Raw genomic sequence first — 15135 nt, 5'->3', positions numbered from 1 at the left:
AAGGATAGTAGCATTGTCCCTTCTCTCTTTTTCTCTCATATTTTTGTATTTGGGCCTTTTTTATGGCCTTTTTTATTTTGGCTTCTTTGGCCTCTTTTTATTTTTATTTTTTTCGTCTGGAGTCTCATCCCGACTTGTGGGGGAATCATAGTCTCCATCACCCTTTCCTCACTTGGGACAATGCTCTAAAAATGATGATCATCACACTTTTATTTACTTACAACTCAACAATTACAACTCAATACTTAGAACAAAATATGACTCTATGTGAATGCCTCCGGCGGTGTACCGGGATATGCAATGAATCAAGAGTGACATGTATGAAAGAATTATGAACGGTGGCTTTGCCACAAATACAATGTCAACTACATGATCATGCAAAGCAATATGACAATGATGGAGCATGTCATAGTAAACGAAACGGTGGAAAGTTGCATGGAAATATATCTCGGAATGACTATGGAAATGCCATGATAGGTAGGTATGGTGGCTGTTTTGAGGAAGGTATATGGTGGGTGTATGATATCGACAAAAGGTGTGCGGTATTAGAGAGGCTAGCAATGGTGGAAGGGTGAGAGTGCGTATGATCCATGGACTCAACATTAGTCATAAAGAACTCATATACTTATTGCAGAAATCTACAAGTTATCAAAGCAAAGTATTACGCACATGCTCCTAGGGGGATAGATTGGTAGGAAAAGACCATCGCTCGTCCCCGACCGCCACTCATAAGGAAGACAATCAATAAATAAATCATGCTCTGACTTCATCACATAACGGTTCACCATACGTGCATGCTACGGGAATCACAAAATCTAACACAAGTATTTCTCAAATTCACAACTACTCAACTAGCATGACTCTAATACCACCAGCTCCATATCTCAAAACAATTATCAAGTATCAAACTTCTCTTAGTATTCAACACACTCATAAGAGAATTTTATTATTAATCTTGAATGCCTAACATAATTAAAACAAATTACCATGCTGTTTTGTAGGACTCTCAAAATATTCTAAGTGAAGCATGAGAACAATAGTTTCTATAAAACAAATCCACCGACGTGCTCACTAGAGCAAAAACCATATAACTCAAAAGATATAAGTGAAGCACATAGAGTATTCTAACAATTTCCGAATCATGTGTGTCTCTCTCAAAAGGTGTGTACAGAAAAGATGATTGTGGTAAACTAACAAATAAAGACTCCAATAATACAAGACACTCCAAGCAAAACACATATCGTGTGGTGAATAAAAATATAGCTCCAAGTAAAGTTACCGATGGAAGTAGACGAAAGACGGGATGCCTTCCGGGGCATCCCCAAGCTTTGGCTTTTTAGTGTCCTTAGATTATCTTGGGGGTGCCATGGGCATCCCCAAGCTTAGGCTCTTGCCACTCCTTGTTCCATAATCCATTAAATCTTTACCCAAAACTTGAAAACTTCACAACACAAAACTTAAAGTAGAAAATCTCGTGAGCTCCGTTAGCGAAACAAAACAAAACACCACTTCAAGGTACTGTAATGAACTCATTCTTTGTTTATATTGGTGTTAAACCTACTGTATTCCAACTTCTCTATGGTTTATAAACTATTTTACTAGCCATAGATTCATCAAAATAAGCAAACAACACACGAAAAACAGAATCTGTCAAAAACAGAACTGTCTGTAGTAATCTGTATCTAACGCAAGATCTGGAACACCAAAAGTTCTAAAATAAATTGCTAGACGTGAGGAATTTATCTATTAATCATATGAAAAAAGAATTAACTAAATAGCACTATCTAAATAAAAATGGCAGCAGTTCTCGTGAGCGCTAAAGTTTCTGTTTTTTTACAGCAAGATTAACAAGACTTTCCTCAAGTCTTCCCAATGGTTCTACTTGGCACAAACACTAATTAAACAAAAAAACAACCAAAACAGAGGCTATATAAAGTATTTATTACTAAACAGGAGCAAAAAGCAAGGAATAAAAATAAAATTGGGTTGCCTCCCAACAAGCGCTATCGTTTAACGCCCCTAGCTAGGATAAAAAACAAGGATAGATCTAGGTATCGCCATAGTAATAGGATAGATCATTAAAACTCATTTCATATTCCCTACGTTCAGAAGAAAGTTTCCTTTGAGGCAAGAAAAAGTAATCAAAAGGGCTAAATTTAATGGGACAAAAGTCCCTAAGATCAATTTTAGGAGGTATAGGTTCCTCTTTCGGCCCTTCGTATTGCACAACCAATTCATCATTATAAGCATTTTTGGCAGAACTTTGTGAGCCTATACTCGAGAGAATATCCTAACTCATTATTTCGAATAGCCAAATCATCATTAAGTTCAGAAATTCTATCAATTAGAACATTGGTAGGGACCTTTTTTCTAAGGTTTTCATTGAAAGCAATATAGTCTACAGATTGAAAACACATTATTTCTTCTTGATCAAAGAGAATAGCCTCTATGGGAGGACGGCCAGCGTCCACCCTATAATGCGCAAAGATTTCTTTGGCTTCTTTTATTACGAATCTAAACTCATGATCCAAAAAGATAGTAGCAGCACGCTTAATAGAAGAATGCTCAATATTAGAAAATTCTAGGAAAATCCTTTGTATGCAAGGGTGCATGTGCATGAATTGTCTTTCAAGTTCAATTACAAGCATGGAAATAGCGTCCGCAAGACTACTAGTTCTATGAAGGATAGAACTACCCATAGAAGGTAAAGCACTAGCACAAGTAAAGAAATCTTGGATAACTCCTTTTCCAATAATATTACCACTACCAATACAGAATTTTTTTGTATGTGAGATAGGGGGTTCTTCAGCAGGAGCATCAGAATTTTTCATGATATTATTATTGTCCATATCGACAATAATTTCCCCAATTTCAGACATAACAGCAGAAAGTGCAAAAGGCAAAAAGAGGCAAATAGAGAAAAACAGGGAGGATAGAGAGAGAGGGCGAATAAAACGGCAAGGGTGAAGTGGGGGAGAGGAAAACGAGAGGCAAATGGAAAATAATGTAATGCGGGAGATAAGGGTTTGTGATGGGTACTTGGTACGTTGACTTTTGCGTAGACCTCCCCAGCAACGGCGCCAGCAATCCTTCTTGCTACCTCTTGAGCACTGTGTTGGTTTTCCCTTGAAGAGGAAAGGGTGATGCAGCAAAGTAGCTTAAGTATTTCCCTCAGTTTTTGAGAACCAAGGTATCAATCCAGCAGGAGGCTACGCGCGAGTCCCTCGCACCTACACAAAACAAATAAATCCTCGCAACCAACGCGATAAGGGGTTGTCAATCCCTACACGGTTACTTACGAGAGTGAGATCTGATAGATATGATAAGATAATATTTTTGGTATTTTTATGATAAAGATGCAAATTAAAATAAAAGGCAATGAAAATAACTAAGTGTTGGAATATTAATATGATGGAAGATAGACCCGGGGGCCATAGGTTTCACTAGTGGCTTCTCTCAAGAGCATAAGTATTTTACGGTGGGTGAACAAATTACTGTTGAGCAATTGACAGAATTGAGCTTAGTTATGAGAATATCTAGGTATGATCATGTATATAGGCATCACGTCCGAGACAAGTAGACCGACTCCTGCCTGCATCTACTACTATTACTCCACACATCGACCGCTATCCAGCATGCATCTAGAGTATTAAGTCCATAAGAACAGAGTAACGCTTTAAGCAAGATGACATGATGTAGAGGGATAAATTCATGCAATATGATAAAAACCCCATCTTGTTATCCTCGATGGCAACAATACAATACGTGCCTTGCTGCCCCTACTGTCACTGCGAAAGGACACCGCAAGATTGAACCCAAAGCTAAGCACTTCTCCCATTGCAAGAAAAATCAATCTAGTAGGACAAACCAAACTGATAATTCTAAGAGACTTGCAAAGATAACCAATCATACATAAAAGAATTCAGAGAAGATTCAAATATTGTTCATAGATAAACTTGATCATAAACCCATAATTCATCGGTCTCAACAAACACACCGCAAAAGAAGATTACATCGAATAGATCTCCACGAGAGAGGGGGAGAACATTGTATTGAGATCCGAAAAGAGAGAAGAAGCCATCTAGCTAATAACTATGGACCCGAAGGTCTGAAGTAAACTACTCACACTTCATCGGAAGGGCTATGGTGTTGATGTAGAAGCCCTCCGTGATCGATGCCCCCTCCGGCGGAGCTCCGGAACAGGCCCCAAGATGGGATCTCGTGGATACAGAAAGTTACGGCGGTGGAATTAGGGTTTTGGCTCCGTATTTGATCGTTTGGGGGTGATGAAGCTATGTACCTAGGGTAGGGTCATGGACCTGTCCAAACTGACCTACCCAAGGACACCTCCAGAAGAAATCACATTTCAATCGACTTGGCGGTGTTTCACTCGACGGACTCGAAGACACTCGACCAAGAAACAACCACTCGACCAAGATCCAACCACCCGACGGCCAGGAGACCTAAAGTCACTCTGCACGCTAACAGTCGGTCATTAAGTAGCATCTATGGTCATCATAGCACTTTATTAGGGGCGTTACCAGTAATGCCCGACCTTAATGTACTTAAAACCCTGCATAACTGAGGGCCGGGGGGGGGGGGGTCTGGCGGACTCTATATAAGCCACCCCCTCCTCAGTGTAAAGGGTTCGCACCCCTGTAATTCATACTCTCATAATCCAGTTGACCTCCTCCGGGCTCCGAGATGTAGGGCTATTACTTCCTCCGAGAAGGGCCTGAACTCGTAAACCTTGTGTTCTTACAACTTCTCCATAGCTAAAATCTTGCCTCTCCATACTTACCCCCCTACACTACTGTCAGACTTGGAACCACGACAGTTGGCGCCCACCGTGGGGCAGGTGTTTTAGCGTTTGTTGGAGGAGTTGCGACCTTTTCCGACCCGAATCATCATGGTTTTCGGCGGAGTTTTGGTGGAGGGCCGCGAGATCCGTCTCGGTGCGCTCACGTTCATCGTCGACGACTCTGCTTGGCTCCAGGAGGCTCCCTCAACGTGGACGCACTCCCTGTTCGCGGGGCAACGCGCTTTAGCGCGTGCGTCCGCGGCGTTCTCCTGCGGCAACCGTCGACCCCCTACCGGTCGGCTCCTGTGTTGTCCCCCCTCCCCGTTTCCTGCCGGCGCAAGTGCTCCGGTCGGTCGATACTTCAGCGGTGGGTGAGACACGCAGTGGCACGTCAGTCAGCCACCCCTCAAGTCGCGGTGATCGAGCCCGACGAATCCCTCTACGGCCTGTTCGACCTGTCGACTGGCTCCGCAGAGACCGCATCCGAGTGCGACAGCAGCGATCCGGCGGCGGAGGTTCTGATGGTCTATGGACCGCCCAGTCCTCCCGGTTTTCCCCGCATCGACGGAGGCGCGGGTGGAGGCGACCCGTCGCGTCCCCATGAGGAGTATCTTCTCGAGCCTCTCACGTCGCTGCAGAGAGAAGAACTTCGCCGCCGGAACGTGGATGCACTGCACATTCCTATCGTTGGAGAAACCCCCGAGGCTCGTGCCTTGGAAGATGCGCGCTTGGCAAACTTGGCCGAGCACACTCGACTGGAGAACCTCCAGCGAGCACTCGATGAGCGTGCGCGACAACGGGTTCCCGAATCCAGTCGACGTCAGCTCTTCCCGCCCCCGCAGGTATATCGAACTCCGATTCAGAATTTAGCAGCTGCGGCCCGTATAGCGGAGTCGATTCAGCCTTCCCAGTCGGAGGCTGGCAGAGGCTTGCTGCAGATCAGAGCGTTACTCCGGGCAGCAGGAGACCAGAATTCCGCTGTTTCTCAGTCGCGGAACAGGATTCACAGCAGATCCGTTGCCGTGGACACAGTCCAGTCGGCTCACAGCCTGAGATCGCCCCCGAGGCGTGAGGGACGTGGAGACTGGCGTGACCAGTATGGGAACCATGAGCAGTATGATCACCGAGTCGATCGTGATGGTCGACGTCGAGTGCCCACGCCTCCCCCGAGGAGCGGGTCGTATGTGCCTCGCCAGCAGGATGACAGGCGCCCTCATAGTGGTGCGCGAAGGATTCCAGTCGACCCCAGAGGGCCAGGCTTTGATGCAAGATCCATTCTCGTCCAAGGTTTGGTCGACAGGAACAGGGCTCACCGAGAAGGTCACGACAGAGATGCACCTACCAGCAGCAGAGTACATGTTTCGGGGCCAGAGTGCTTTAGTAGAGCCATCAGGGCCGCTGTGATTCCTCCCAACTTCAGGTTGGCGACTGGAGTCAGTAAGTTCACTGGCGAGTCCAAGCCCGATACTTGGGTTGAGGACTACCGAGTGGCCGTCCAAATTGGCGGCGGCAATGATGAAGTGGCCATGAAGCACCTGCCTCTCATGTTGGAGGGCTCGGCCAGAGCGTGGCTGAACCAGTTAGCGCCTAGCAGCATTTACACTTGGGAAGATCTCTCCCGAGTGTTCGTCACCACATTTGAAGGCACATGCAAGCGACCGGCAGGGCTGACAAAACTGCGGTCTTGCGTGCAGAAGCCGAATGAAACTTTGAGGGATTACATCCAGAGGTGGATCACGTTACATCACTCGGTGGAGAATGTGCCTGACCACCAAGCAGTTTGTGCCTTCAAGGAAGGCGTCAAGTACAGAGAACTGAATTTGACATTCGGTCGAACTGGAGATATGTCCCTGAATCGGATGATGGAGATTGCCACCAAGTACGCTAATGGTGAAGATGAGGATCGACTCAGGAGTGGCAAGCTCAAGTCAGTTGCCCAAGAAACCGGAGGAAATTCCAATCGAAAACAGAAGCGGAAAGCCGAGCCAACGGCTCCCGGGGAAGCCTTGGCTTTAACCCAAGGAAAGTTTAAAGGGAAACCTAAAGGACCTTGGAACCCCAAAAAGGTTAAAGGCCAGGACGGAAATGATGTGTTGGACTTACCATGTCTTGTCCACACAAAGAAAGATGAAGAGGGTAATTTCATTTACCCGAAACATACCACTTGATAGTGTCGACTCTTGATCCAGCAGTTCCAGGGCAAGCAGCCCAAAGGTAAGGAAAAGGAGTCGGACAAGGTCGAGGACAAAGAAGACAGTGACGACGGATACCCTCAGGTGAATTCCACTCTGATGATTTTTGCCGATGTTGAAAGCAAAAGTCAACTGAAAGTTATTAACCGAGAGGTGAATATGGTCGCTCCGGCGACACCTAGTTACCTGAAATGGTCTCAGACTGCCATAACGTTCGACCAGTCCAACCACCCAATGCACATCGCCACCCCTGGGAGGCAAGCTTTGGTGGTCGACCTATTTGTTGAAGGCACTCGACCGACCAAAGTCCTGATGGAAGGTGGCAGTGGTTTAAACATATTGTGTACTGAGACGTTGAAAGGGATGGGCATTCCGATGTCCAGACTCAGTGCCAGCAACATGAGTTTCCATGGAGTCATTCCTGGGAAGAAGGTTGAATCACTCAGCCAGATTGCTCTTGATGTGGTTTTCGGTGATTCCAAAAATTATCGCAAAGAAAAGTTGACATTCGAAGTTGTAGACTTCCAGAGTGCCTACCACGCTATTTTGGGGAGGCCGGCTTATGCACGCTTCATGGCCCGACCATGTTACATGTACCTCAAATTGAAGATGCCTGGCCCCAAAGGTGTGATCACTATTACGGGCAATCGGAAGAAAGCGGAAGAATGTTTTCAGAAAGGTTCGAAGATCGTTGATGCTTAGATGGCAGTGGTGGAGTTGCAGGAATACCAGAAGACTGCAGACCCGAGTGATTTGTTGCGAGCCAAGAAGCCCGCTACAGAGTCAGCTTTTCAATCGACTGGCGATACGAAGACAGCTCACATCCACCCGACCGACCCCAGTGCTGCTCCAACTCATATCTCGACAACACTTGACTCCAAATAGGAAGAAGCGCTCATCCAGTTCCTTCGTGAGAACTGGGACATTTTCGCATGGAAGCCCTCTGACATGCCGGGTGTTCCCAGGGAGCTGGCTGAGCACTGCCTAAGAGTCGACTCAAAAGTAAAACCTGTCAAGGAACATCTCCGACGGTCCGCCGTCCAGAAGAGAAAGGCCATTGGCGAAGAGGTGGCTCGGCTCTTAGCGGCGGAGTTCATCCGAGAAATCTACCACTCCGAGTGGCTCGCCAATGTTGTCATGGTCCCCAAGAAGGACAAGTCACTTCGCATGTGCATTGAATTTAAACATATCAATCGGGCCTGCCCGAAAGATCATTTTCCTCTCCCCTGCATCGACCAGATAGTCGACTCGACTGCGGGATGTGAGCGACTGTCTTTTTTAGACGCCTATTCCGGGTACCATCAGATCCGTCTGTATGGGCCTGACGAGATCAAAACAGCTTTCATCACTCCATTCGGGGGCTTCTGTTATGTTACCATGCCATTCGGCCTCAAGAATGCCGGAGCCACATTCATGAGGATGATTCAGAAGTGTTTGCTCACCCAAATCAGTCGGAATGTGGAGGCGTACATGGATGATATTGTGGTCGAGTCACGGAAGGGTTCCGACCTGCTGACTGACCTTGCTGAAACCTTTGCCAACCTCAGAAGGTTTGATATCAAGCTTAATCCATCAAAATGCACATTCGGGGTTCCTGGCGGAAAGTTACTCGGTTTTCTCGTTTCCGAATGGGGAATCGACGCCAATCCAGAAAAAGTCGGTACTATACTCCGAATGAAAAGTCCTGTGCGAGTGCACGATGTTCGCTTACTGGTTGCTTGGCCGCCCTAAGTCGATTCATATCTCGTCTCGGTGAAAAGGCATTGCCTCTTTACCGATTGATGAAGAAGTCTGACAAGTTCGAGTGGACTCCTGAAGCTGACGCAGCATTCGCAGAGCTCAAAGCTCTGCTCTCCACCCAGCCGGTGCTTGCTGCCCCAATCAGCAAGGAGCCTTTGCTGCTTTACATTGCAGCCACAGGACAAGTCGTCAGTACGGTACTTACGGTCGAGCGGGAAGAAGAAGGGAAAACCTTCAAAGTTAAGCGCCCAATGTATTATATTTTTGAAGTCTTGACCCATTCAAAGCAAAGATATCCTCATTATCAGAAGCTCGTATATGGGATTTATATGACCACAAAGAAAGTTGCCCACTACTTCTCTGATCATTCCATTACAGTCATCAGCGATGCTCCGTTGTCAGAGATCTTGCATAACAAGGACGCAACTGGTCGAGTGGCAAAATGGGCGATTGAACTCCTTCCTCTAGATATCAAGTTTGAGGCAAATAAAGCTATCAAGTCCTAGGCAATCGCGGATTTCGTCGCCGAGTGGATTGAACAGCAACTGCCGACTCAGGTTCACTCGGAGCATTGGACCATATTCTTTGACGGTTCCAAGATGCTAAATGGTTCCGTCGTCGGAGTGGTGTTGGTCTCCCCCAGAGGAGATAAACTCAGATATGTTCTTCAAATCCACTTTGATTCCTCTAACAACGAGGCAGAATACGAAGCACTTTTATATGGATTGTGCATGGCCATTTCACTCGGCGTCCGTCGCCTCATGGTCTATGGCGACTCAGATTTGGTGGTTAATCAAGTGATGAAGGAATGGGACGTCAGAAGTCCAGCCATGACTGGTTATTGCAATGCAGTGAGAAAGCTGGAGAAGAAATTCGAGGGGTTAGAGCTTCATCACATACCCCGACTGAAAAATCAAGCAGCTGATGATCTGGCAAAAATAGGTTCCAAAAGAGAAGCCATTCCCAGCAATGTGTTTTTGGAACACATCCACACACCATCAGTGCAGGAGGATCCCTTCACTGAAGAGGCCCCGCAGCCAAAAAGCGCCACGGATCCGACTGAAGTTGAAGTTCCAGCTGTGGTCGACCTGATCATGGAAGTCTTGGTTATCACTCCCGTCTGGACAGAACCGTACATCGCGTACATCCTAAGGAAAGAACTCCCAGAAGACGAAGAAGAGGCTCGACAGATCGTCCGTCGATCCAAGGCCTTTACAGTCATAAAGGGACAGTTATATAGAGAAAGCGCGACTGGGGTCGGCCAGAAGTGTATTACACCAGAAGAAGGTCAGATGATCCATAACGATATCCACTCGGGGACCTGTGGTCATCATGCGTCCTCTCGGACCATTGTGGCTAAAGCATACCGAGCGGGGTTCTACTGGCCAAGAGCCAATGAGATGGCAAAAGAGATAGTCGACAAATGTGAAGGATGTCAGTATTACTCTAATATGCCGCACAAGCCCGCGTCAGCCCTGAAAACCATTCCACTCGTCTGGCCCTTCGCTGTTTGGGGGCTGGACATGGTTGGACCACTGAGAACAGGCAGGAGCGGCTTCACTCATGTGCTGGTAGCAGTCGACAAGTTCACCAAATGGATTGAAGCCAAGCCTATCGAGAATCTTGATGCTTGCACCGCTATCAGTTTCATCAGAGAGTTGATATTCAGATATGGAGTTCCACACAGCATCATCACCGACAATGGGTCAAACTTCGATTCCGACAAATTCAGGGCCTTTTGCGCCTCTCAGGGCACTCGAGTCAACTATGCTTCAGTCGCTCACCCCCAGTTGAATGGGCAAGCAGAAAGGGCGAACGACCTGATTCTGAAAGGACTGAAACCCCGATTGATGCGCGATCTCAAGCACGCAGCAGGTGCATGGGTCGACGAGCTTCCATCAGTCCTTTGGGGATTAAGGACAACCCCGAATCGATCGGCCGGAAGAACCCCATTCTTTCTGGTCTACGGAGCCGAGGCAGTCTTACCGAGTGACCTGCTTCACAACGCTCCCCGAGTCAAGCTCTACTCTAAAGATGAAGCAGAACAAGCCCGGCAGGATGCAGTCGACCTCCTAGAAGTAGAAAGAGAAATGGCCTTGATTCGATCGACCATCTATCAGCAAGACTTGCGTCGATTCCATGCCAGAAACGTGAAGAGCCGAGCCTTCCAAGAAGGAGACTTAGTCCTCCGAGTGGATCAGCAGAAACCACACAAGCTCGCTCCTACTTGGGAAGGCCCCTTCATAGTCACCAGAGTCCTCCACAATGGAGCATACCACCTCTACAATGTCGATCGCCAGATTGATGAGCCACGAGCCTGGAATGCGGAGCTACTCCGCCCCTTTTATACTTGAGTTATCATTCAGATAAGATGTAATAAGAAAAAACTCCTGTAGTTTATTTATCAAAGACAAGAGCATTATAATTTTCCCAGTGATTATTATTGTTTTTGTTTACGTAAGAAATCCCCCAGTGGGTGGCTTAGCTGCGAATCCGCTTCGCCTAAGTTTATAAAAACGATTTCCTACCGAGTGGCGAGCCAGCCTCCCACTCGGAGTCTTAGCTGCGAATCCGTTTCGCCTAAGTTTGAAAAAAAAATCCTACCGAGTGGAGAGCAGCCCTCCCACTCAGGGGCTTAGCTGCAGTCCAGTACTCTCCTAAGTTCTCTTGCTTGAGGACTTAGCTGCAGTTAAGCACTCGCCTAACTTTGAAAAAATCCTACCGAGTGGAGAGCAGCCCTCCCACTCGGGGGCTTAGCTGCAGTCCAGTACTCGCCTAAGTTCTCTCGCTTGAGGACTTAGCTGCAGTCAGGCACTTGCCTAAGTTTGAAAAATCCTACCGAGTGGAGAGCAGCCCTCCCACTCGGGGGCTTAGCTGCAGTCCAGTACTCGCCTAAGTTCTCTCGCTTGAGGACTTAGCTTCAGTCAGGCACTCGCCCAAGTTTGAAAAAATCCTACCGAGTGGAGAGCAGCCCTCCCACTCGGGGGCTTAGCTGCAGTCCAGTACTCGCCTAAGTTCTCTCGCTTGAGGACTTAGTTGCAGTCAGGCACTCGCCTAAGTTTGAAAAAATCCTACCGAGTGGAGAGCAGCCCTCCCACTCGGGGGCTTAGCTGCAGTCCAATACTCGCCTAAGTTCTCTCGCTTGAGGACTTAGCTGCAGTCACGCACTCACCTAAGTTTGAAAAAATCCTACCGAGTGGAGAGCAGCCCTCCCACTCGGGGGCTTAGTTGCAGTCCAGTACTCGCCTAAGTTCTCTCTCTTGAGGACTTAGCTGCAGTCAGGCACTCGCCTAAGTTTGAAAAAATCCTACCGAGTGGAGTGCATCCCTCCCACTCGGGGGCTTAGCTGCAGTCCAGTACTCGCCTAAGTTCTCTCTCTTGAGGACTCAGCTGCAGTTAGGCACTCGCCTAAGTTTGAAAAACAAAAAATCCTACTGAGTGGAGAGCAGCCCTCCCACTCGGAGGCTTAGCTGCAGTCCAGTACTCACCTAAGTTCTCTCGCTTGAGGACTTAGCTGCAGTCAGGCACTCGCCTAAGTTTGAAAAATCCTACCGAGTGGAGAGCAGTCCTCCCACTCAGGGGCTTAGCTGTAGTCCGGTACTTGCCTAAGTTTTCTCGTTTGAAGGCTTAGCTGCGGTCAGGTACTCGCCTAAGTACGAAACACATCCCGCTCTGCAGTAACAAGTTGTAGATCGACGGCCACCTCCTCCTTGGAGAGCTTCGCCACAAATACAACGTGCACTCCATCCTGCTCTGCAGTAACGAGGTGCATGTCGACTGCTACCTTCCCCTTCGGAGCCGCGCCACAAGTACAAAAAAGTTGTCTCAACAGAAGAACTATTTCCACTCGACGGGGGATTCATAAAGATATTCAACGATAAAGCGAGTTCAGATAAATCCCAAAGGGTCCGGACCACAGGTCAAAGTGCTCAGGCATTCAGCCCGAAAGAGTTTAACGGTTACAAAAACCACTCGGCATTCCGAGGCAAATTTAAGGTGGGGCATAAAAGTTTGTTCACTCCGCAGGAGGAGGGCTAGCAGGCTCGACGAACTCGTCCAGGTCGACGCCATCGGCAATCCGAGTGGCGGCAGAAATGAAAGTCTCCATAAAAGTTCGGAAGTCGTGCTTTTGGGTGTTGGCGACCTTGATTGCGGCCAGCTTATCTTGTCGCACCTCCTTGCAGTGGACACGAACCAAAGACAGAGCCACATCAGCGCCACACCGAGCAGAAGACTTCTTCCACTCCTGCACTCGGTCAGGGATTCCATTAAGTCGAGTCATCAGAGACTCAAGATCGTTTTGGAGTGTGGCCTCTGGCCAAAGTGCCGGGTCGATCCGTGACATGGCGACCTTCAGTCGAGCCAAGTAGTCCATGGCACCGTCGGTGCGAGATTCCAATCGGAGCAGATTCATGGCAGTTTCATCTTTCACGGGAGAGTTGATTGGATCCAAACCTGGTTCGATCCGCCCAGTCTCCTCTTCAAAGTTCTGACAAAACTCTGCATTCACGATCCAAGGATAAGTCAATTTTCGTACACTGAGTCGACACAAAAAAAATCAGTCAGAACAGAATGTGCACCTTCAAGCTTGATGAAGAACTTCTTGGAAAGACTCCTCAGGTAGCTCTCCAGATCGTCCCTCCCGTGAGCAATGCTTTCCATCTTCTCGCCCAGGATGAGATTCTCCTTCTTCCAGCGCGAGCACTCCTTGTTGGCATCATTCAGAGCAGACTTCAGCCTGGTATTCTCTTCTTCCAACTGGCCGACCGAAGCCAATTTCTGTGCAGCTAGAGCGGTTTTGTCGTCAGCCTCCTTTCGAGCAGCATCCAAATCCTGGTCCTTCTTCACCAGAGCTTCTCTCAGTTTTTCTACAAAGAAATGATGCCTGATTCAGAAAGAGCAGAAGGGAACTCAAGCTTAAGACAAACCAGTCGACAAATTCGTCTTACTAGTGGCGTCGTCCTTGACCCTTTACAGCTCTGTCTTGGCCAGCTCCAAGTTAAGGTTCAGTTGGATCTGCTATTTCTCTAAGTCAGCAAAGCGAGCCCCAAGGTCACAAGATTTCTGAAATCAAAGGGGAGAAGTTATTTTTACAGCAAAAAAAGTTACTAAGGCTACGGTCTACTGCCCGCAGTCCACCATAGCCTCGGGGACTACACCCAGTGGGTGCACTTTGCGTGCCCCCACCGGTTCTGAGCCCACTCGACCGGCCCGCCAGAGTCGAGTGCAGGGAGTAAAAAAAAAGGAGCTCAGACCACAGTCGACTGCTAGCAGTCGACCGCGGTCTCGGGGACTACACCCAGTGGGTGCACTTGGTGTGCCCCCACCGGTTTCGACCCCACTCAACCAGACCGAATGGAAGAGACAAACTATTAATTCGGTTTACACTCGACAAGATACAAAGACTACAGTTGACTGCCCGCAGTCCACCGCAGTCTCGGGGACTACACCCAGTGGGTGCACTCAGCGTGCCCCCACTAATTCAAAGTTCAATCAACGCACCCAGTGGGTGTACTAACGCAAAGATTTTTGGAGCAAAGATTTTCGGAAAGAGTCTTCAGATATCATATCCTAACAGAACAAGCGGCGACCAACTAACCTGAACGTTGCTTTGGATAGCCGAGCTGGCATCGTAGGCAGCCTAACTAGCGTCCCGCACCATCTTCATCTTCTCCATCATGACTCCCGCCTGGCGTATAGCTTCCCTGGCAGCATTCACTTTGCCTTCTGGGACATGATGGGTCGCAAAAACTAAAGGTGGGTCGACAGGGGCCTGAGCAGTCGACGAAGAAGGCAAGGCACTCGACAGCGGCACGACGAAGGTAACAGAACCCCGATTAGCGTCGCTAGTGTCCTGAACGACTGGTTCCGCCCTCGGCGTCGACTGTAGCGCCTCGCTTGCAGGAGCTTGCCTATTCTTCCTCGTCAAAGACCTCTCGAGCTCTTCATCATCATCGGGAAGGTCAATAATGTTGGGTGCTATGCAAAGTTCAATTGCCAAAATCACGTCACCCAATGATGCACATTGTAGTTGAATCGAACGAACAAAGACAGTATGGCAGAAAGCATACCCAGATTAGAAGTGGCCGCATCCTCCATCACCTCATCATCGTCCCTGTAAGCTGAGGTCCCGGGAGTGGCAGCGCTGACAGTTCCAAAGTTCGTCCAGTTAAAACAAGAAAAACAAACAGCGCGGAGCATCGAGTGAATACAAAGAGAGACACTCACGCGGAAGCGACGGGGATATCAATCTTGATCTTCGGCAACGCCTTCCGAGTCTTCGGCTCTGCAACTTTGGGGTGCTTTGGTGCCTTCTCAGTCGGGGTTGGTGAAGAGATCCGAGGACGCTTCGAAGACTGACCAGCCTGAGCAGTTGCCTTTTCACGGGCGCTCGGTCGTTCT

Source organism: Triticum urartu, chromosome 3A, assembly GCF_056163025.1.
Source record: "Triticum urartu cultivar PI428250 chromosome 3A, HENAU_Tu73, whole genome shotgun sequence".
Taxonomy (NCBI): Eukaryota; Viridiplantae; Streptophyta; class Magnoliopsida; order Poales; family Poaceae; genus Triticum; species Triticum urartu.
This window is presented reverse-complemented; position numbering follows the sequence as displayed.